At 42.9% G+C, this 24,192-nt stretch overlaps 1 long non-coding RNA gene across 2 annotated transcripts; it reads left to right on the top strand.

The window, feature by feature from the left end:
- The first annotated feature begins 272 nt into the window (after nucleotides 1–272).
- LOC111559436 lies at nucleotides 273–20,401 on the top strand. 2 transcript variants are annotated; one of them, XR_006593877.1, is made up of 7 exons: nucleotides 273–1,072; nucleotides 2,115–2,193; nucleotides 2,281–2,373; nucleotides 6,802–6,964; nucleotides 9,549–9,799; nucleotides 13,823–13,945; nucleotides 18,086–20,401. It is a non-coding gene; the product is annotated as an uncharacterized LOC111559436 (long non-coding RNA). The 2 variants fall into 2 exon arrangements; XR_006593878.1 differs by lacking the exon at nucleotides 2,115–2,193 and having other exon boundaries at nucleotides 276–1,072.
- The last annotated feature ends 3,791 nt before the right edge of the window (nucleotides 20,402–24,192 follow it).

Raw genomic sequence — 24,192 nt, 5'->3', positions numbered from 1 at the left:
TTCCAAGACCGAGTTGCCTTGGTGTGACTCGTACCAGCAAATTATTTGCCCGGAACCCTTTTTCCTGCTACCTGTGAACCTGGGGACCATCTATAATTATCTCGCCAAAATGCCTCCACGAATGCACTTGCCAGAATAAACAACATAAGCTGCTAAATTTTGCATGAGTATGTCTGCTGGCAGGAGCTGCCCTGTGCACATCTGAGCTGTAAGGGAGTCTGGGATGGGTGGGGTTTTTTTTAGCTTTCCAGCCTCTGGCATCCAATAGGGCATGCTATAAGGGGGTCGGAGCAGAAAAATGTGAGCCCGTTGCAAAATCTATCACATTTGTTGTTTTTGTTTGCCTGGTACCGCATCATCCTGTTTCCTCTAGAAACAGAACTTTTTTATTTTTATTTTTTTTTCTATGAGGGAACAATTTACTCAGTCATAGACACTGACTCACATCTGCCGGTTAGATGAACCTGTCTCTCTAGAGTTCTGCAAGACTCTTCTTCAAGGCTCCTCCGCTAAAGCCATGAAAAAGGCTTGTTTCTACTACTGATAATTCTAAACATAGAGGATGTGAATGTGAAGGCCACCGGTGATGGATGATTTCCCATAAAGAGAGGGCGTATCTGAAAATGAAACTAAGCAGATTCAGGAAGATCTAAGAAATGGAGGGTGATACAGATTTTTTTGATGTTGCTTGAACCTCTGGATCAAACCTGTGCCCGAGGCTCTTAACCTTTGGTTAAGACCTTTGGTTTTAACCCTTGGTTAAAACCTCCTCAGTTTTATGGTCCTATAAATTCCCTTTTGCTTAGACTTGTTCTGGTTGGATTTCTGTCATTTGCAATAGAGAGTTCTGACTCATAGTCATGTGAATTAACCTATTTTGATGTGCCTCTTCCTATATTTATAGATGGAAACCATCTCTCTGTATAAAAACGATCACAGCGATGGTAGCATCTTCTCACAGAAGTCCACATTTCATTGGTAAAGGCTTTGGGGGAGGGATTCTGAGCGCCTCACTTCAGGCCTACATCAGAGCTCCTCGCGCATGGCAGTCTGGACAATTCATCCCTTTAAGGTAGTGGGTAAACCAGGTTGTGTCATTTATTTTATTTTATTTTTAAAAAACTTTTTTTAACGTTTATTTATTTTTGAGACAGAGAGAGACAGAGCATGAACGGGGGAGGGGCAGAGAGAGAGGGAGACACAGAATCCAAAACAGGCTCCAGGCTCCGAGCCGTCAGCCCAGAGCCCAATGCGGGGCTCGAACTCACGGACCATGAGATCGTGACCTGAGCTGAAGTCGGAGGCTTAACCGACTGAGCCACCCAGGCGCCCCCAGGTTGTGTCGTTTAAAACTGCAGTGACCACATTAGCAATAAACGTTAGATTATGTCTTGTACTTTTCTCAGGAGTCTTCAGCAGTCACCCTTCTAGGTGTAGGACTAGATTATTTATTCATTTATTCATTCAACGTTTTGGAAGCTCAGTTCTCTGGAGGACGGCAGTTACCTTTCAGACAAAGAAGTAGCTATTGAGCTCTACTGTTCACAGGCTTTTCATGGTTCCACATCACTTGGAAAAAAGGCTGTATTTTTGGCCCTTCACAATCTAGTCATCATGTGCCCCTGAAACCATAGATGCAGGTTATCTTTGCTCAGAGAGCCTTGCAGTAGACACACGGTGACAGTTACCTCTTTCCTAACAAGACTTTGCCCTCCCCTAACCCTAATACTGCCACTTTCTGCGTGTATCAATCTCTGGAATATGGACACACTTCCTTGCCTAGTTATTTTTCAAAATTGGGATCAGGTGGTCCTTCTTCTGTAACCTGATCTTTATACTAAGATCAAACCCTCCTTTGAGCTCCCTGTGTATTTTTTCACATTTCTCTTATTAGACTTACCACATCATAATTAAGACATTTTGTACGTGCTCTCTCCTTTCTTACACTGTAAATGTATATTCTGTTCACACTTTAATCTTCTCTGCCCCCAAACAAACTCAGTTCCTCTCTTGTATTCTGTTGTGACATCAAATGTTTTTTGCAATATTTATTACGATTGGAATTTTATAGTTACTTGTGTGACTTTTGGATTAACTTGTGTCTTTTTTACTAGGTCACCAGCCAAAAGGGCAAGACAGATTTTGCTCACCAACTTATCCCTACTGCTGAACACTGTCCCTGATACATGATAGGTGCTAAAAATATTTAGTGAATAGATGGGTAAAATTTTGTTGAATAAATAAGTGAATCATAGATAATAGAATGTTAATCCCCTTCAGGAATGTTCGAAGCTTAAGAAGAGAAGACAAGAGAAGATAATGCTTTCTTCTACTGGAATGCACTCGCCTTGTCAATAACAGTGGAATTTTAAGGTGAGGGGCGACTTATTTTTTTTATCATATATTTAAAAACATTTTAAAATGTTTATTTTTGAGAGAGAGAGAGAGCGAGAGAGAGCAAGTGGGCGAGGGGCAGAGAGAGAGGGAGAGAATCGAAGCAGGCTCCAGGCTCCTAGCTGTCGGCACAGAGCCCCACACAGGGCTTGAACTCATGGACCACAAGATCATGACCTGAGCTGAAGTCGGACATTTAACTGACCAAGCCGCCCAGGTGCCTCTCCCTGCAAATGTTTCTCAGATCTCCCTGCCCATCCCACTACTTATGCAACTACTGGAATTTATGATTACCTAGAGAAACTGAGAGATTAATTTCAAATTCTGGACATCAGAAAGGATTGGATTTGCCTGTCGTATGGTAGCCTTTGGCATCGACTCCCTTGTCAGACAATCTTGTGAACTGTCAGGGACTCCCGTGCATTCCGTTCCTTCTTTTGGTCAAGGTCTTGATGGTAGTTGACAGTTAAAGCTGAGCTTTACCCAACAAGAAGGTTAATAAACTTCAAAAATGAGTCTAGTGTTTTAGAGCTGCTAGCTTATCATTTAATTATCTCTCTGCTGGTTGGCATTGAACTGCAGTACAATGGTGTGTTTTTACCCCCGGCCCCTCGTATGAGTTCCTGTGGAATCGCAATTTAAACAGCACAGTGTGCCAAGTGTTACAGCCCCCTCCCTTCCAGTAAGGGCCTAGCCTATATTAAAAATCGCCTCTGCTCTACCTTTCTCCCTACTTCACTTTGATTGTGTATGTTTTTTCCCCCTTATCACAGAAGCAATACACATTTATAGGAGGGGAAAAAAAAGATAAGCAAAGGGAAGAAAATAAAAACACCAGCAATCCCACCAGACAGAGACAGCCGCTGATAACATATCAATTTATATCATTAGAATCGCTTGGGGAGCTTTTAAGGCATACCAATGGTTGTACGTCACCCCTGGAGTTTCTGATTCAAGTGGTCTGGAGTGGGCTTGGGCAGGGATCATTTTTTAAGGTCTGATGTGCAGGTGAAAACCACATGTCTGGACATGTAGTATATCCAATGTATATTTTACCAAAATGGGCACTCTGTAATACAGTTTTATAACTTGATTTTATCATTTAATAGTTAATTACTAATGTCTTGCAATAGAAGGATAAGATATCTAACCCGTCTTTTTCACGGCCTCGTAGTATGGTTTGACTTCCTTAACTGTTTCCTTGTGGTTGGATAGGCAGGATGTTTTCACCCCTTTGCAAGGATGCAGAGTGCAGGAGTTGAGGGTGGAAATGGAAGCAGAGGAGGCTTTGGAAAGCTCAGTCACTGGTGCAGAGAAAACGAAACCAAGCTCATCTTGGGTTATGACGGATGACACAAAGACTGGAATTCTTTGGCTATAGAGCTATGATTTTCGGTGGGGAAATCTCTGAATAATTGCTTATTAGCCCGAGACATATCCAGAAACTCATTCAGTTACTTATTTCCCATTCATTCAGTTATTCATTCATTCAATCAACACAGAGCATTACATCGGGCCCCCTCCCCACACTGGGAATACAAGATGGGTAACATTTTGTTCTTTACCTCAAGGGGCTTATTATCATAAAAGGGCCGAAAGAGATATCCAAACAGCTACACCGGTATTTACTGAGCCCTTATACTGTTCTGGGTGCTCTTTGAAGTGAATTTCCTCAGTTAATGTTCAACATCACCTGATGAAGTCACTTTTATTATCCCCTCCTACAGGGGAGGAGACTGAGGCCCCGAGAGCTTACGTTGTTCAAGGTTAAAAAGCCAGTGAGGGACAGAACCAGGAAATCAAGCTGAGGCAGTTTGGCTCCAGGGTCCAAGCTTGTAACCCCTGTATGCTGCTGCATTGATAAACATGTCAAAGGACAGTAGATACCATGATAGGATTCATAAAAGAGGAAGTGGTGAGCTTTAATGTGGGAAGGAAATAAGGAGGAAACATTTCAGGAAATGCTTTGGAGCTCAGAAAAACTATTTCATTTTCTAAAGGAAAATACCATGAGAAGGGAGAATAGGTAGACCTGTGCTCTCCGTATCCCCAATGTTGTAAATCCTGTTTGTGGAGAATATTTTATTTCTGGGGTACCTGGGTGGCTCAGTCGGTTAAGCATCTAACTCATGATTTCGGCCCAGGTCATGATCTCACAGTCTGCGAGTTCGAGCTCTGTTATCGGGCTCCACACCGGCAATGCAGACCCTGCTTGGGATCCTCTCTTCCTTTCTCTCTGCCCACTCCCCACAAATAATAAATAAATAAATAAATAAATAAATAAATAAATAAATAACTTTAGAACATATTATTTCCTCTCTACATCTGCTGTATCGATAGAAAGACTAATTGAGGTAGTCTTGTCGGTCTTGGATTGTGAGTGAATCCACTGATGCATCAATCCCTGGGACACTGGAGCCATCAGGCTGAGAAGGAGGGGGCACCCGCAGTGGGAGAAAGGCCACGCTTGTGGCCCTTTGTCTAGGGGCGGGTGAAAGCGTGTCACAAAGGAATGGGGGGTAATGTCACAAAGGCTTTCCTCCTAAGGGAGGCCCCTGAATCAAGAGCACACAAGATAAGACTCTGGAGAAAAATCTAGTTTTTTGTTAGGTCTGGGGAGACTGCTCAAGGAGTTCTGATCAGTAGATTTATCTGGAGAGGTATTCCAGAATGCCTAGTGTTAAATTCCACATTGCTTTGGGTCCTTGGCTGTCTGGAGGAGGATGCTGGTTAGAAGATGAATCCCCTGAACTCATCAAGCAAAAAATAAGCACAGAAGTAGGCATGGACAATAGGGGGCAGAAAATCACAAGTGAGGATTAAAAAGCAGACCATCCCTGGGGGGTTAAAAAAAAATCCTTATATATTTCTATACATTTTTAACAGACTAGGTTCTGGTCTTTGTTCCGTGACCATCTGGATGGGTTTGTTTATACAAATATAAAAGTAGGAGCTGTAGAGATGTGAACTTCTCTGTTACAATGTCTTGGGCTGAAAGTAACACAAGATCCTTCCCCAAATGGACTTAAAGATTTTAAAAAGTTTGCTCAGGAAACAAAGTCTAGAGGTAGAGGGACTGCAGGGTTAATTGATTCAGCACTCAAGGAATTTAGTTTTGTTAATCAGTGTAAGTAATGCCGCATGCTATGTATTAGTCTACGTGCGCTGTTGTAAGAAAATACCATAGACCGGGTGTCTTGAAAACCGCAGACATTTATTTACAATTCTGGAGATTCAAGATCAGGTGCCAGCATGGTCAGGTTCGGTTGAGGACCTTCTTCTGGGTGGCACACTACTGAACTCCTTGGATTCTCACATGGTGGAAAGAGAGAGGGCTAGCTCTCTAGTCTCTTATAAGGCACCAATCCCATTCATGAGGGCTATACCCTCATGACCTAATCACCTCACCAAGGCCCCACCATCAAATACCATGAGTTTGTGTATTAGATTTCAACACATGAATTGGGGAACGATACAGTCAGTCTACAACATGCTTTAACAAACTAGTCCCGAGATCTCCATGGCTTAACACAGTACAATACTACTACTCATTTGTGTAAGTACTCTATGACAATAGATACTTTTATCACATCCAAGGGCCTTGACTTCATCTATGCTCTAGCTCTACCATCTTGAAGGCTTCAGAAGCACCCTAGCATGACCCAACCTGCAGATGGAGAAAGAGAAGGAATATGGAGGAACAAGCAGGACATTTTAGAGTCCAGGTCTAGAAGCTACAACTATCATAGTCTATGGATCAGGACTCAATTCTTTTGGCACTGTCTAACTTCACGGGAGGCTATTCAGTGTGATTTGCTATATGATCGGGAGGAAAAGGAAATGGGTTTGGTGAAGTCACTATGTTATTTCTATCTCATTGGTTCTTTCCATTTGTCTGCGGCCATTCTCAAAGTCACTTTCCTCCTCCTCCTGGTGGCAAGATGCCTGTAACAGTTTTAGGTGTCATATCAAACCATCATGGCTGAGGGAAGAAAAGAGACAATCTCTTTTTTGGGCTATCTCCTAGGAATGAGGACGCTTTTCTTATGAGCCCCTCAGGAAACCTTCTCTCACCTGTCTCTTGGCCTGGATTGGGTCACCTGCCCCTACCTATGTTTGTCAATCACTTCTTTGATAAGTCAAGCCTGTCCTCAGAGTTGGGGATAGGGGAGGTCCTCTGAAGCACGTGGTTGCTTGGATAGGTGAATCCCTAAAAATCTCAGGGTTCTGTTAGGATGCAATAGAGGGAAATGTCAATTATCCACGCATCAGCGTGGTGTATTCTGCAAACTTGGAAGGAACTAAATTGGTTTCTCTGGGCAATGAGTGTAGAGGGCACTAAGGAGGTGGACTGGTGATCTGACCAGAGTTCTGATCTGGTTGCTCTCTTCATCCCTTGTCTTCTAGCAAATCCTTCCTTGCCCTCAGGATACTTTTGTAGAAACAGGAAAGGGCTGAATTTTTTCATCTGAGTTGACAAACAGCGAAAGAGAATATGGAAGTAGAAGCTGGTGATCGAGGAGAAATGAGAAATGGCCGAAACCATTGGGAAGGCATCATAAACCGTGGTGTAAGACTGATCTGCCTTTAATTCATTCTCTGTTTTTCTCTCTCTCTTCATCCTATTCATTCATTTGTTTATCCATCCCTGGTACTGGTTCATGTCCATGGTATATAAATGTTAACTCCCTGCCCTCAAGCAGCTCACAGACTGTGAGGGAGACGTGCAAGTAGTCATAATATTGGGATCCAAGTGTTCACAGGATGCTTGAAAGCAGCACAGAAGTGTACTCAGTCCAGACTGACAGGCGACCCAGAAGGTTTCTGAAGGCTTAGTAGGAATAATGCACGTAGAATGGATAGACTGCAGGTCAAGAATGATACTGGGTAAGGACCTTGGAGGCTCCAGTTTATGCAGAGTCCTGGGGTCAGGAAAGTGAAAGGTACCTTAGGAATACTTTGAGTAGTTAATCATGGGCAAAGTCAGAACAATGGCTGCTAAATGCTACGAAGCATAACAAGGGGCTTGTTAAAATGCACTTAATGGAACCCATCACAGAGATTCTAACGAGTGAATCTGGGGTGAGATCCAGGAAACCAGCCTTTTAAAGAAAAGTCCCCAGGCAACTCTAAGGACAGGTCATTCCACAATCCACTATGAAACAAGGGTGTTGTGTGATGTGCTGGACGCTCGGAATAAAAAAGCCGTGGTCTGTTGCTACTCAAAATGTGGTCCTTGAAGTCCTGGAGTGTCACCTGGAGCTTGTTAGAAATGCAGAATCCCAGACCTCACTCTAGACCTTCTGAATCAGAACGCACATTTTAACAAGACCCTTAAGCAGTCTGATGAACATTGCAATTATTAACGCACCTCTGTGGAATTTGGGGGGCAGGTGCTACAAGTAAGTGGTCTTGTCGTTACTGGTTAGTTGCTGTATCTACGAAGTGATTGCAAGCCACTGAAAAGGTGCGGTTTAGGGAGTGGTGTGGTCAGATTTGTTCTTTCAATTGGAGATACTAATCGAGTATTTCTGTTTTGCTCAACATTCTCCCTATATTTTCCCTTTCTCTCTTTTCCCAAAAGTAGCCAGGCCTTTGACTTTTCCTTCAGCCTAGGTTTTTACCTCCATGATTGAGAACCAGTGTTGCCTGAAGACAATGCTTTTCTTGCCTTTTTGAAAGCCTAAGCTTGTAAAAGATATGGGACTAAGGGTCCTAGCTTATAGAGCCGAGGGAGAGTGTTTGAGGTCAAGGATAGAGAATAAGGGAGTATTCCTAGGAATTTGGACGTACCTAAGTGTGGTGAAGCTCACTGGGGACTGAGATGGGGCAGATCCATCCAATGCCCTATTCCTGGGTTGGGGAAGAGTGATGTGTACACAGCAAACCCAGAAAAGGACCATAAGCTGAAGGGGTCTAAAACTAGTCCAAGATGGCTATGTCCCCAGCAAAGCAGGGCAGCCATAGAGTCTCCTTGGAGCAGTGTGCATAGATGCCCTAGCAGATAAATAGACACGTCACCCTCTTGCTTGGGGTTGGGTAAGACCTTGGGAACCGGGTGTTTCTGGGAGGGCAGAAACACCAATGATGACCGAGAATTTCCTGAATTCTTGAAAAGCTAAGCGCTGGGAGTTAGACGATTTGATTTAAATGAATAAAAAAACATAGAATTTCTTGTCGTCATGAGATGAGAGATGAGATGCGACATTTAGAATGTTCCCCATAATGCTTCTTTTGTTGGGAATTTCAGGAGAGGCAAAAAATTATAGTGATGTGAACACAGTGGGTTTTTTTTTTTCTTAGAATGAGAAAAAAATCACAAGTAACACATTTCAAAAAGCTGATACATACCACAGACATCACACAAAATCCAGAAAAAGAGCATTATACTTTTATTAGTTAACTGCCTGACATATCTCCATAGTTGAAGAACTTTTCATATGATATTTTATCATATTTTTTTCATAGTTTATTTATATATTTTGAGAGAGAGGGAGAAAGGGAGAGAGCGTGCAAACAGGGGAGGGACAGAGAGAGAGAGAGAGAGAGAGAGAGAGAGAGAGAGAGAGAGGTGGGGGGGAGAGAGAGAATATCGAGTAGGCTCCATGTTGTCAGTGCAGAGCCTGACGTGGGGCTCGACCTCATGAACCGTGAGGTCAGGACTTCAGCCAAGATCAAGAGACAGACGTATACCTGATTGAGCCACTCAGGCACCCCTCATATTGTTTTTAAGGAGAGAATAGAAAGATATTAGAGATTCAATCTCTTCTCTCGCATATTTGATCAAAATTTGATTTTTACTATTTATGGCTTATAACGGTTATTTTCACCTTCACACATAGCAAGATCATACATTGAAAAAATTGTTTTAAAAATTGTTGTCAAATTTGGGAAAACCTCTAGTTCTTCCATATTGTAAGCTATACGAATAGACAGAGTGTTTTTCATATGAGCCTCTGGCTCTATATGTTTCAATGTTTTTTTTTTTTCTTTTTAACATGTTTGTGCTGTCAGTTACTACAGAACACATTCATACTGAGATATGGCCTCCGGCTCAGGGCCTGCACATCACTACATGGAAACGACTATGAACCACATAAATACAATTTACTAAACCCAAATTAAATCTGTCTCCAACTTTAACACAATTCCAGAAGTGCTCATGGCCATTCCAGTACTTCAAATGAAAGCAGAAGTGTGAAGGAAGCCACATGGAACGAGACAGAAACACAGGGTGCTCAATGGCAGAGTTTAGACTGTTGCCTCACCTTCTCAGTAAAGCAGAAACCTTCAAGAAGCCGTCGGAGCTCTCTCCCTCTTTGACGTGGGAAGACTCAAGACAACGCATGCTGTAGTCATTGGTGCTGCCACGTTCCCATCATCCATCTGCCCTCTTTTCTCAGCTGTAAGTAACATTTCCAATAATGTTGGATGTGCTCCCCCCCCCCCCCGTTTATCATTTTGTAGTTCTAGAACGACAGGATTGTAGGAATTCTAAACTTGCAGCAGTTTTCAGCCTTTCTGTTTTCCATCAGGCAGCGCTTTACTCTTGCTTGGTGGAATATCCAGGGCCTCCTTGCACATTTGAGTTTGGTATTATCTTTGAGTATCTCTCATATCTTCTACCGGGTGGTTACCATGTCTCTCTGGTTCTTGAGTTAAGGATGACCAATACATGCATGCTTATCTGGGGCCAGCTCTATGGATGACATCACATACGTTATGCCTGCATTCATCTTACAACTACATATATGTGTAAAATGTCATCTCTTCCATGAATCCACTCTCTCGTTCTCTCCAAGAGCAAAGGGACTCGTGCTGTTCTGAATCTCCCTTCCTGTCGACCGATAGTAGCTGTTCTCAACCTTGGCTACGCATCAGAATCATCTGTGCGTTGTTTAAACCAATCACAAACAGGCAGGAATTTACCCCCGGTACATGGAATCGGCATCTCTAGGAGAGGTGGAACAGAGGTATCTGCATATTTTTAAAAACTCTCTAAGTGATTCTGATGCACATTGATAGCTAAGTGCCACTGGTCCCTGTCTCTTGGGGGCTACTTATTCTTGCCCTCCTTGTGAAGCCGTTTTCTGTGGATGTCACTCTTCTCTCCTTCTGGATTTAAGACTCGGGATCTTATCAGTCTGTGGCCCCTTTCCTAATAGTTCCTCCACCCCAACACATGTACACAGTCTGTATCGGTCCCGTATACAAAATAGGTAATGAAAAAAAAATAGGTAATGATTGTGTTGACAAGTGTGATTATTATCCTACGTTTAACAGTAATAAATACTGCAGCCAAAGAAAAATGTGCACGGCATCTGATAAAGGAAGTAAAATAATCTTAACATCCCAAAGTTTTAATGAAGGAAAAAGTTGCAAACATCGAAGCCCTAAAAAGTTCATTGAAGAAGACTTCAATGAAATTTTAAGTTTAAGTAAAAAAAAAAAAAAGCTTTTTGAAATTGAAGAAACCTTTCGTGTTCTTTAACAACAGATCAGTAAATATAGGCCACTCAGAAAAGACAAAAAGCCCCATACATTCGGTGTCCCTTCCAAGAGAAATCCTGTCATTTCTATCCAGGGCAGGCTACTTGATGTATGAAGTGTGTTCCAGTTTACTTCATGAGATAGTCAACCTGCCCAGCTGGAGATCTGCACGTGACTCCAAGATGAACAAAATGCACACACGCCTTTCCAGCTCACTCTTATCTAAAATGCCACCAGGATTTATTCCTCTGGCTGAAAGCTCGGTGCCATGATCGAAATGCAAATCCTAGCTAAGAATGTCCTGCTTTGCTGCCCTGAGCACTTCTGCTGCCTTGTTGACTTCTCCCAGAATCCTGGGAAGAAAGGCTTTACAGATGAGGAAACTGACAGTCAGAGTGTTTGAACTCAGACCATCTTGGGGTTTATGGGCTCTGCAGTCTACCAAGATTTTAGGAACTACTGTGATTCATCAAGCTTTTGCAGTCACTTCTCTGCGTGACCACGTTTGATCAGCTGCACGGCTGAGATTTAGTTTTGATGGGTGGAGGGAACTGCTGGGTCCAGAATTGGTGTGCTTGGGAAGAGGGGTGCCAAGGATCAAGAAAGGGGAGCCTCATAGTAGAGAGGCGAGAAAAGTTCTTAGTCTCTCCTGAAAAATGTCACAAAATGGACCTTTCCAGTCTCATCTTGTGACGGTGTCCTTCCTGCTTATTTGATTTTAACTCTGTGTTTATGTCTTTATTGATTTTCACCTTTCCCGTGTCTCCCATTGGAAACGATTCTCCTCTGCTTCCCCCCTACTCTCCTCGCCTACTGCTATCAGGGTCCCCTTCTTCATGGAAAGTGGAAGTTCTTCAGGGAAACCTGTCCCTCCTGCTTAACTAGGCAAGACAAACCTATCACAATCACAACCTCTTAGAGCACTTTTGCTGGTCTGTCATGGAACCCTGATGGGGTTCTGTGTGAAACAATAGACCAGCAGGGGGCACACTTAAAACAAAAACAAATACTACAAACAAAAAACGAAAACCAGGAATAAAAGATAAATGGAAAGGGGGCTTCTGGTTGTTCAAGACATGGGGAATGTCCACAGCCTTAGGCAAAGCTGAAACTCCTGGACTGGGTTAAAAAGAGCTCGTCAGAAAGCAAAGTCTGGCCTAGGACGGGATGAGTCAAGGGTGGAGAAGAAAAGCACATGGACTGGTTTTTTAGTCACCCCTACTATGTACTCAATCCCCAGACATCTATCATAGGCCAATGTGTCTATCTTGAGATGATCACGGAGGTGGTGCTGGAGTTTACAAACCCAATGGAAATGGAACAATTCTCAGAAGTGCTGTCACTGGAAGGGTGACGAGTACACTTCCAGAGGCTAGTTTATGCGGTCTCTTTGTGTGTCACCTTATCTCAGAGGTCAGCTTGGCTGCATCCTCTCTGCTTCAGTGATTTATAGAACATCCAAAGTTTTCTGGATGATTTTCCTACCAATATCTCGCCCAGAGAGCTGAGTAGTGGCTAATCAAGGGAAAAATACCCAGGCCCAATTTTTGAGGTAGGAGTAAGGATTTGTGCGTTATTTGATATTAGGGTTCTGCCCTTACATTACTTATTCTTTGCAAGTAATCTTTTGCAAACCAGAAGCACTGACCATCAATTTTATGAGATACACTTCTCAGAAGTCTCCAGAGCATGCCACCATTTTTTTTTTTTTTTTTAATTCTCTGATCTGTCTCATTGAGTTTAGTTTTAGGTTGTGATTGGAACTCCTAATTAATCTCTGCAAACATGGAGATGTGGAAAGGAACTCAGCAGAAAAGCAATTAAAGAGCTCTCTATGATTGTTTTTCCCATTAACCAAGTCTATTGAAATCCCTAGGCCAGCTGTGGCAAGTCTACTTAATAACTTTCTTTTCATTTCCTGATTTCTTACTCAGTTTCTCCTGAACTCCTCATTCCTGGGCAGCCTGGATTATTGTTTGCTATTTCTGTCCATATGCTACTTTAAAATAATCACATGTGGATTTATGTTGAAGTCTGCCCCTTAGAACTGATTTCCTTGGCCAGCAGTTAGCAATGATGGAAACCAATGTAACAAAGGCCTGAGATAAATGATGAAGGGATATAAACAAGAAATGCATCTTCCCCTCCCCAGCATAATGTTCAATAAGGTGCTGAAATAATAAATTTTATTTTTAATTAAAAATAAATCTTTCCCCGAAAAGGCCCCTCATGTAGCGAGGCACAAGGGGGCAGTGTTACGTCAAATTACATTAAATTAAACTTCACGAAGATGTGATTCCTTGTGGAAACTTGGAGGGATTGGATTAATCATGATGTTGGAAATGAGAAGCCCTTGCTAGTGGCCGAAAGAATGTGAATAATGCAAGAGGAAAGTTCAAAACCCATCTTCCAGTGCTCAGATCCATGGACCATGCTTCATGTTAGCCAATAGACAGATCTGAGAAGAGGTGAGAGATTAATCTTCAGCGACTGAGCCTTATCAGGGACTTTGCAGGCCATGACACTCTTGAATCCATTCTTAATGGCCTTTGGATTTTAAAAGTCATGACAATATTTATAATTTGGTATTGTTCTAGAGAGCTCTAGAGAGATGGTGCTAGGCCAAAGAAAAGGTAGGGGGTGGGCGGGGGGAGATAGTTGAGAAAAAAAACCTCATTATTGCAAAGGTTTTGTATCTCAGTGTTCTAGGGTCAGTGGACTTCAGGTCTTCCCTTAAGCATCTGGGCAGCTGAATGTGATTCAAGCTCCCAAGATGCATTAGTGTTTCAGGTTCTACAAGGTGCTAGCCAAGGGGTATGATTGGCCTTGAACCAAGTGGTCTTCATTGTGTGGGCTTTGTCCCTATTTGCATGCCTCATACTCTTCTGGTATCTTCCTCCTTCCCTCTGGTTATCATGATTTTGTTTTCCCTCCACAGGATACTTCCATCTACTCCTTGATGATTCCTCAGAAAGTCTCTTCGTCATCTTGTGCTTCATTTCTACACCTATAGAAATTGGTCAGAATGAAACTATAAAGTTTACACATGAAATAAAATGAGGTGAGTCTTTAGCATAATGACTGGCCCATTTGTTTTTTAATAAATGGTAAATACTTGTATTATCACTCTGTTTCTTTCAGTCTGTGATATGAATGATATCACTTCTCTCATAATTTTAAGGTATTTTCAGCATCAAAATATCCTTATTTTTTTTAATGTTTAATTTTTTTTTTTTGAGAGTATGAGAGTGAGAGAGAGAAAGCACAAGGAGGGGAGGGGCAGAGAGAGAAGGAGACACAGAATCTGAAGCAGTCTCCAGGCTCCAAGCTATCAGCACAGAGCCAGATGCGGGGCTTGAACCCACGAACTGTGAGATCATGACAAGCTGAAGTGGGACGCTTAACTGACTGAGCCACCCAGACACCTCTAAAAAAATTTTTTTAGAAAGATTTACTAAAATTAGGTTGATGCTGTAATTGCTGACTTATCATTCAAGCTGGGACACCTTTGAAAGTGAAAGGTAATGCTATTAATAATTATGCTAGAATAACAGGCATAAAGCTGGACTATCTTAGCCAAATCACGATGAATGGTCATGGTATTATACAGGTTTTGCTGAAGCAATAAATTCAGATTCGAAATGCAGGAAGCCTGTCAAATGAAGCTTTATGATCCAAGCATGCAATGAGAAATGTCCATTGCAGGAATTGCAGAGAGAAGGAAACATAGCCGTTGGAATCCTTTTCCCCATGTCATTGGGATAGAAGCTCTATCCTTATGGTTTTTAGTATGAAAATCTCCAATACCAACAAGAAAAACATGCCTATGTCAAGCCTCCAGCCCAATGCTTCTTAGAATCTAGGGCGTGTTTCTCCTGAACCTCTCTCTCTCTCTCTCGCTCTTTTTTTTTTTTTTTTCAGGCCAGTTTTCACAGCCCTGAAAGCTGGGTGGGGAGTTTTGATTATTTCCTAGCACCTGGAGAGTTTGCAGGTCCTGTTGGGTACGGAGCTAGGCCTAGGGATAGGATACCATTGAAATATCACCTACTCAGGGTAGGACTGTGGGAACTCAGGCCAACTCAGTGCCCCACCTCCATGATGCCATTAGATTCTGATTACATTAGATTCTGATCACATTACATTCTGTGTATTGTCTATTGAGGACAAGAAAATCTGTCTCATTCATCATTGTCACCAACCTATGAGGACAGTGCCTGGCACATAGTTCAATGTCCTTGAATTAAGGAGGAAAGAAAATAATGATGTAAGCCCCTGAAGAGTTGGAAGGAAAAGCTGCCAACACCCAGGAAGGACACACAAGATCCTTCCAAGGAAGACGTAAAAATTACAATTATAGCAACTAACCATTTATTGTGCTCTTACTGTGTGCCAGGGCTTGCTAAGCACTTTACCTTGTGATTTCATTGAATCTTTACAATAGTCTTATTTCCGTATTATAGAGGAGGAAACTGAGGCGCAGAGATTTTGACAGCTTGCCCCAAATCATATGGCTGCTAAGTCAATTTAGACAAATGTGAAGGCTTCAGACAGAGCTGCCAAAGGAGTTTCTGGGAGGTAAAACAAGGCAGGGGCTCTCCAAGGTGGGTGAGTGGCACTTCCATACTAAAGCTAACATGAAGCCATCATTAACCCAAAAGTCTATGATCCATTTCCTTCTAAAAAACGTAGACCTATCCATCAAGACATTTACTTATTCTTTCTCTGTTCTCTGAGAATCTTTTTTTCCACATAGTTTGGACTCTGGTGACTTCTCCACTTTTAAATGAGTTCTCTCTGGAGAGGTTACTTGAGTTCCTTAAAAAAAAATCCAATACTGACTTAGCAAGTGCCACTTGCCACAACTGGTAATGCCTGTGGGGTTGGTGCAAAGGGTTTTGAGTAGTTAAGAAAGATTTCCTCTAAGTAGAGAAGAGAAGTCATGTACTTCTCTGGTTGGTATTTGCTGGTGAATTCACTCTAATTCTACTTGCCTATTACAGCTTCTCCTTGGGCACTTCCTGAGAGCCAGGTACATTTGCCCCTTTCCTTTGTCTCACAGATTAATAGGCAGTGATCTGCCTTACAATGTGCTGGCTCCTTGCATCCCTCCTGCTGAGTCAGAAACAATCTGCTAATAGGACAGATTCTAGCCTTTTGCAAAGATTCTTGCCTGCTGTTTTGACACCATTCCAGGACATGTTGTTGGTGGGTAGGAAAGAAGGAGATACGGGCAATTGGAATTGTTTTCCCAATATTATTTTGTAGCACAGATATCTTAAAAGAGCGAGCACATTGTGTTTGGTGTGTGTTTGGTGTGTTTAATTAATCATTGTAAGCAACAACAAAATCAATATTTTTAGTCTGCTCTGATTGTATGCTTGACAGCTCCTATTTAAGAATGGTCTAGGAGTTAAAACTTTATAGTTAAATCTCCCTGCTATTTAGAGGATGGAGTATTTTTTTCCTGCACAACATCTGTTTTATATCCCTCAGGATGATCTAGGTATTGACGCTATAGCAAACAACCCAGTATCTTAATAATGCCTAACAAGAAAGGTTTATTTCTTTCTTAGAGGCATGTCTATGGTGGTTTGTCTGGGGGTTATTCTTAGACATTCTCTCCGAGACCCGGGTTGGGGAGGTTTTATCTAAATGCATGCTTCCTTGGTCACTGCAGTAGTGGGAATAAAATATGGAGAATCAGATATAGGCCTACAAAGCTTCTTCCAGTAGTGACACTAGCTCATATTTTGTAGGCCAAAGCAAGCCACTTGTCCACATCTAAATTCAAAGAAACTGGGAAGTATAAACTTATCATGTGCCTTGAAGGCAGAAAGCTAAAAATACTTGGTGAACAGCACTAATGGCCTCCATACCTTCTTTTTTCCCATCAACTTTTTATCATGGAACTTACAGATGCATAGAAATATTGAAAAGTTATATCTTGGAGTGAACATCCATATACCTTCTACTCCTAGACTCAACGATGGTTCAGTATGGGCATACTTGGACTCTTCTCTTTTTGTCTTTGTCTACCTGTTGGCCTGGCTCTTTCCACTTTGTGTGTGTGTGTGTGTGTGTGTGTGTGTGTGTGTGTGTCTGGCCCTCTCATAATGGTAAAATACATGAGTTTTGCTTTGAGAAAACAGATTTCCCATCTTTTTTTAAAATAAATTTTTAAAAATGTTTTTATTTTTGAGAGAGAGAGAGAGAGAGAGAGAGAGAGAGAGACTGACCAGGGGAGGGGTAGAGAGTGAAGGAGCCACAGAATCTAAAGCAGGCTCCAGGCTCTAAGCTGTCAGCACAGAGCCTGATGCAGGGCTTGAAGTCACGAGCCATGAGATCATGACCTGGGCCGAAGTCAGATATTTAACTGAGTGAACCACACAGGCACTCCTAGATTTCTCCTTTTTAATCATGTAATTGTAGGACACTGACAACTTGACTTCTCCCAAGCTCCCTTGTAGTTGCTGCAAGAAGAGACTCTTCTTCCTTGTCTGGCTCGTGCGTTATGAGGAGGTGGTGTTTGAACTGCTGTGGCCAGTTTGCGTCCATGGAGAGCTAGGAACCACTAAGGGCTCAGCATGGGAAGCCTGAGGGGAAAGCCAACAAGGGAGGAATCAGACTAAAGCGAGAGGAAGGAATAGGTCCTTGATGGTGCTGGTTGAGTCTACTCTGAAATCAGGTTTACTTCTGGGCTTTTCAAATGGGTGAGAAAATAAATAGCCTTTTTCTTTTAAATTTTCTTTTCAACGTTTTTATTTATTTTTGGGACAGAGAGAGACAGAGCATGAACGGGGGAGGGGCAGAGAGAGAGGGAGACACAGAATTGGAAGCAGGCTCCAGGCTCTGAGCCATCAGCCCAGAGCCTGACGCGGGGCTCGAACTCCCGGACCGCGAGATCGTGACCTGGCTGAGGTCGGACGCTTAACCGACTGCGCCACCCAGGCGCCCCAATAAATAGCCTTTTTAATGTCTACGAATGTAAGTAAGAGACTGGAGGAGAAGACCCCTGTGAACACCATGGCACCTAAGTTGTGTTATGTGATACGTGGCTTGTGAATGATGACGGACTACATAAAACTCGTCTAGCACATCTGCCTTCCTCATCTACCATCACCCATTTCATGATAATACAGAGTTACCATTTGTATAAACAAACCTGTCCTCATCTAGGCTTTTGATTTCTTGTATTTTTCAGGATATTTGAAATTGCAAGTGGCCGGTACAAGCCAAACGTGGCTCGTGTAATGGGTAAGCCTGGTGGTGGTTCATGCTTCAGGCATGACTGGTGGAATCCGGGGGTTCAAATGATGCTTCCCTCATCCTGCATGTGGGCTCTGCCCTCAAGGTAGGGAAAAAATGAGCCCTAGCCATCGCAGAATCACACTGACCCAGTTAAACTGTCCCAGAAGGAAGAGGTACTTCTCTCCACCTGTGTCCATACGTGCCTTCAGGGAAGGCGCCTGCTCAGATCACTTGCCCTTCCTCTGTCCATTGCCATTGCAGAGGAATCCTGGAATAATTTTGTTCTCGTGAGCAGGGACAACATGATTGACCACACGTGAAATAGGTGGTGATGGTGGCGGGTGTCACTTCCAGAAATAAGGGTGCTAGTTAGATGAAAGCAATGGGATCCTCTCCATCCACCCGCGTACCCATGCAGCCAGCTACCCAGACAAGTGGGCAGTCATTCACTGACAGCGTATTGTAGCCATCGCAGTATGCTAAGCCATGTCTGAGATTCCTAAGGACAGTGAGACACAACTCACAAATCAAGACGGCGCGAGGTCAGAAGGGCTAAGCGGGGTAAGGGAGACGGTGGAAAGCCTACGAACGTTCAGCTGAAGGAACTATTCCCTATAGCTAGGGGAAATTGGGAATGACTTCTCAGAGATAGCATAGTGATGTAGTGCATGTGTTACTGGCACTTAAAAACTAGGGTTTGATTCGTGGCTCCTCTAGTTATTAGCTGTGGAACATTGGCACTCTTTAGATTCGCTTCACTGTCTCCAAAAGGGGAGTAAGATAGGATCTGCCTCATAGGGACATGGTGTGGAGATGAGGCACGTTTGAGCTTTTAGCATCACGCCTGGCAGGAAACAAAAGTTCAACGAATGGCAGATGTCATGGTTTTGTTGCAGTGGTTTTGAGAGCTTTATTTGAAAAGTTGCACCTGGAAAAGAAACGTCGCATCCTTAATGACATTTGTGAATGTCCTGAGGGTACTGAAAGCTGGCATGATCACGAAAACACCCGCGTCGTGTTTGTAGGGATGAGGGAGGACAGCGTCCCTGTTTTCATGACGGACAGTAGCCACATGGTGGGTGGCAGCTGGATTGTGTCATACCCAGTTGTGTGCCTGAGACCGTGCGTTTCCTACTGAAGAGGACAAAGAGACATCTAAAGAAAAATAGACGTGAATCATAGGGAAAAGGGCACTGGGTCTGTTTTGGATTAGTGGAGAGGAAATGGGTGGAAAACATTTGGTTGTCTGAGCATAAGAAGAGCTATTTAAAAAGTCCCAGGTTTGTGTGTTCTCCAGAATGTTTCTTCCTAGTAATAAAGCCTGCAAAGTCATGTGACACAGGAAAAAAGATGTAATTTGGATTTGGAAGAACGGGCTTTAGCCTTGACCCGACCAGGTTCTGCTTTGTGAATGGGGGAAAGCTCACCTAGGGTGGTCAGCCTCATTTTCCCCACCGGCAATTCAGGGTGATGCTCTGCCTTCCTCGCAGGGTTTCAGCGGGCACGCGGGGAAATCAAGTGACTTAATGAAACATACGTTGTGGGAGGAGTCGTTAGCACTATGGGACAGTGCAAGGACTATTAGGCACAGGGTACAAAGGAGTGTGGTGAAGCCAAGACGGCACCAGGACCCCATATCACAGTGTGGGGCTTTTCTACCTGGGGTGTGTACCAAAGCCTGGAATTCATAGTCCCGTCTTTCGGGATGACTTCTTTGCCATGAGGGCATTTCGATATTGTGTTTTTCATTTCGTTGAAAATCTAACAAAACAACGTAAGCATGTTCTACATCATCTGGTTCCCCTTATAAAGAAGTGTTGCCATGCAGGGCCAGTGCCCACATTTGCATTGGTGTTTATAACTGTGTTGGAGTCAAGAAGAACTACTTTGATTGTCCCAGGCTAAAGAGTGAAGGCAGACTTTATACACAAATTATAAATTCCTGCCAAGAAAAGGCTGCGTAATATCATGGGGTACTGTAGGAGTGACGCGAGGAAATTTGCAAGTGGTGATTTAGGGTCAGCAAAAGCCTCTCTCATATTACGATTTGCATTAGTATGAATTTTTAGTTTTGTTTGGATTTACTTGTTTATAGTCATGAAATTTATCAGTAAAAGAAAGGCTTGCCTGGTTTTTTATTAGTATCGTGTTAATATTGTAATAACAATAATTATCACTTTAAATTTTTTTTAACGTTTATTTATTTTTGAGACAGAGAGAGACAGAGCATGAATGGGGGAGGGGCAGAGAGAGAGGGAGGCACAGAATCCAAAGCAGGCTCCAGGCTCTGTGCCATCAGCCCAGAGCCCGACGCGGGGCTCGAACTCATGGACGGCGAGATTGTGACCTGAGCCGAAGTCGGATGCTCAACCGACTGAGCCACCCAAGCGCCCCGATAATTATCACTTTAAAAGTTATTTAAGCAAAGTTTGGGGATGGGCATGACTTTATTTTTTCATTAAAAATGACGCTTATGATATTTGTTTGAGAAACGGTATTGTTGAATGTAAAAGCTTGCACTTGAAATAAGCACATGAAAAAATGCTTAATATTATTGGTTACTGGAGGCATGCAAATTGAAACCACAGCACAGTATTACCACATGTCCATCAGAGCTGTTACAATGAAAAAGACTAACCCATACCAAGTGTTGGTGAGAATATGGAGCCAGTGGAACTCTCGTGCGGTGCTGGGAAGAGTGGAAAATGGTGTAGTCACTCTGGAAACCAATCTGGTAGTTTCTCAAAGAGTTAAAGACAATTAATGTATGACCCAGCCATTCCACTCCCAGGTATTTATGCCAGAGAACTGAAAGCATATATTCACACTAAGATACTGAGTGCTCATAGCCGTGTTATTTGTAATCGTCTCAAACTAGAAATAATCTATATGTTCATCAACAGGTCAGTCGATTAACAAATGGTGGGATAGCTGTACAATGGGTTATTATTCAGCAGTAGAAAGGCGTGAACCATTGATACACCCTACAACATGGATGTGTCTCAACATCAATGTGCTGAGTAAAAGAAAACAGCCAAAAAAGGTACACAGTTTATGGTTGCATTTATATAAAACTCTAGAAAATGCGAATCAGGGTGTATGTAGGGACAGAAAGATCGGTGGTTGCCTGGGGGTGGGGTGGGCTCAGGGAGAGAGGGATGACAAAAAGCATGGTAAAGTCGGGGAGAAGGATCAAATCTTTTCTTGATTGCGGCCATGATTTCACAGATGTAGACAATTCACAACTCACCACCTCATCCCCTTTAAGTACTCATATTTATCTTATGTCAATTATAGTTCAATAAAGGTGTTAAAAAAACCCCGCAGTGTCCCAAAACTTGCCACCAGGCAGGCTTGGTTTTTAATGTCAGCTTTGCCTCTCACTATTAACGTCAGCGTGGGGAAATTGCTTCATTTTTTGAGCGTCAGATGTGAAACGGATATACTACCTACCCCAGAAGGCTGTCATACAATCAAGTGAAATATATGTGCCTTCTAGCAAAGTACTCAGTACGTACTGAATACCCAGGACGGGGTATTATCCCCACCCTGGAGTGGGTATTGTACCTAGCAGAAAGCAATGTGGGTCATACGCGTAAACATCTACTCTCTGATTTCTGGAGATATAGCACATTCCGTGCACTTCTGTGAATACTTCATTATAAATGTACTGCCTTCCACCTAAGAATCTTGTATGCATAGATACTAACAATAAAAGCACCCACTGCCCAGGCTGCATGCTATGTTAGGGCAAACAGAGTCTCCGGGCATGAGAACCAGGTATCAGTGTTTTGAAAGCTCCAAGGTGACTCAGCTGTACAGGGACATGAGAGAACTCCATCTCTGTGCTCCTCAAGGTCTCATCCTTAGACCAGCCGCATAGCATGTGGCAGTTTCTTAGAAATGCAGCATCTCAGGCCCAAGCCAGATCTGCTGAATGAAAAGCTTCATTTTTAACAAGAGCCCCAGGTGATTTGTGTGTACGTGAAAGATGGAGAAGCAATAGGAGGGATGATCCTAGGGGGTCTTTCTGTCAAACACCGTGCCAAATTTTTTAGTATGGTGTGATCATATCCCGTTTTAAATCTTATTGGGAGGAATCAAGGGGACCAGAAGATTACACCTCAGAGAGAGAGGAAGTTCAGTGAAAAATTTGCTAGAGGCATTGCTTACTTCCCAGAACAGAAGGCCCTCAATTAGGCCTTTAGAAAATGATAATCTGGGATGACTGGGGACGAATTGACCTCAACAGAAACTCTGTATTTATATACTTACCAAATGGCTTCATTTATGAGGTTCATTTTCAGACACTTTCCAAATGCTGCAATTAACACTTAATAAATTTTCCTTTCAGAAACCTGATTTCATGGGCCAATATTTTAGTTCGATTGTAACCAATCAAACTAAATTGTCTGTGTGCTAGGCTTTGTGCAAGAACTTTTACTATACTGTCTCATTTAACCCCCATATAAGCCTACGAAACAGTTACCATCAGGAAACTCATTTTTGTAAATAAGGGCAGCATGATATAGGGAACTCAGTGACTTGCCCAAGGTCCCATCCGGCTGGAAATTGGCAGCACAGGGATTTGAATCCATGTGTGTGTAGATCAAAGCTTTTGTGTGTGCCAAGGCTAATCATAAAGAGATAAGTGAAGAGTATGATTCTGGAGTCGGCCCACAATATAATAAGGATTCCAGTTCCTGGGGTTCCTGGGTGGCTCAGTCAGTGAAGCGTCAGACTCTTGATTTTGGCTCAGCTCATGATCTCACAGTCGTGGGATCGAGCCTTGGGGTCGAGCCCTGGGGTCGAGCTCTGTGTCCGGCTCAGTGCCGAGCGTGGAGCCTGCTTGGGATTCTCTCCTTCCGTCTCCCTCTGCCCCTCCCACACGTGTGTGCATGTGTGCTCTCTCTCAAAAAATTAAAAAAAAAATGAAAAATACATTTAAAGAAACATAGAAAAAGAGGGAAGGAAGGATGGAAGGAAGTCAGAATGACTTTGCTGCATATAACAAGACCGTGAGGCAGGAGAGAAGATCCATAATGCTCCAGCGGACTAGCAGAGATCAAGTAATAATTCTTATGGACAGGAGCACAGCATTCAACCTCCCCCCAGCCCCCCAACTTAGAAGGCTCGGAGTAGGGAAAATAATGTAGATAGGAAGGATGGAGTTGTAGGAGAGATGGAAGCATTGATCACAGAATGTGCCCGATTTACATCTTTGCCTAAATTGAGTGATACGTGTAACTATCATGTCTGGCATATGGCCTGACATCTAACAGCGCTTAAATGGTCACCATCACTAGACCCAAGGACAGATCCATTGTTACTGTTTTCTCTCAAACAAGAGCCTCTGTAGAAACCAGCTATCTTCTCTTTTTCCGAAAGAAAGTCACTTCAAACTAGAAGCTCAGCCCCACCCAGCACGATCCTAACTTTATAGCAAAGGTTATGAAATACCTCTGTGCAATTGCTTTCCTGTAATTCTTTTCTTTATCTAATGTAATTTTTACTGTCACTGAGTTTTATTTTTAAAAAAAAAATTTTTTTTCAACGTTTATTTATTTTTGGGACAGAGAGAGACAGAGCATGAACAGGGGAGGGGCAGAGAGAGAGGGAGACACAGAATCGGAAACAGGCTCCAGGCTCCGAGCCATCAGCCTAGAGCCCGACGCGGGGCTCGAACTCACGGACCGCGAGATCGTGACCTGGCTGAAGTCGGACGCTTAACTGACTGCGCCACCCAGGCGCCCATACTGTCACTGAGTTTTAAACATACCTCTTAATTAAACAAGAAACACATATTTTTGTGGAAAAAGAGAAACACGTATAAGCAAAGCTAAGGAAAAACATCTAACTCCAATCTTTTGCTGTTTAGTATTTAGGTAATGGACAATGTTACTATTATAAATAGTGCTGACATGACCATTCCCATCTGCAAATTTTGTGTATATCCTTTATTATTTCACTAGGATATATTCTGCCAGCGGAACCATCAAAGCCAACTGTCACCGGTTTTGGTTGTGACCTCTCGCACTAGATTTGGGGGAGAAACCCCGG

This window comes from Felis catus, chromosome A2, assembly GCF_018350175.1.
Source record: "Felis catus isolate Fca126 chromosome A2, F.catus_Fca126_mat1.0, whole genome shotgun sequence".
NCBI classification, from domain to species: domain Eukaryota; kingdom Metazoa; phylum Chordata; class Mammalia; order Carnivora; family Felidae; genus Felis; species Felis catus.
The sequence above is the reverse complement of the archived record's forward strand: the minus strand, read 5'-3'. Positions and strand labels throughout refer to the sequence as shown.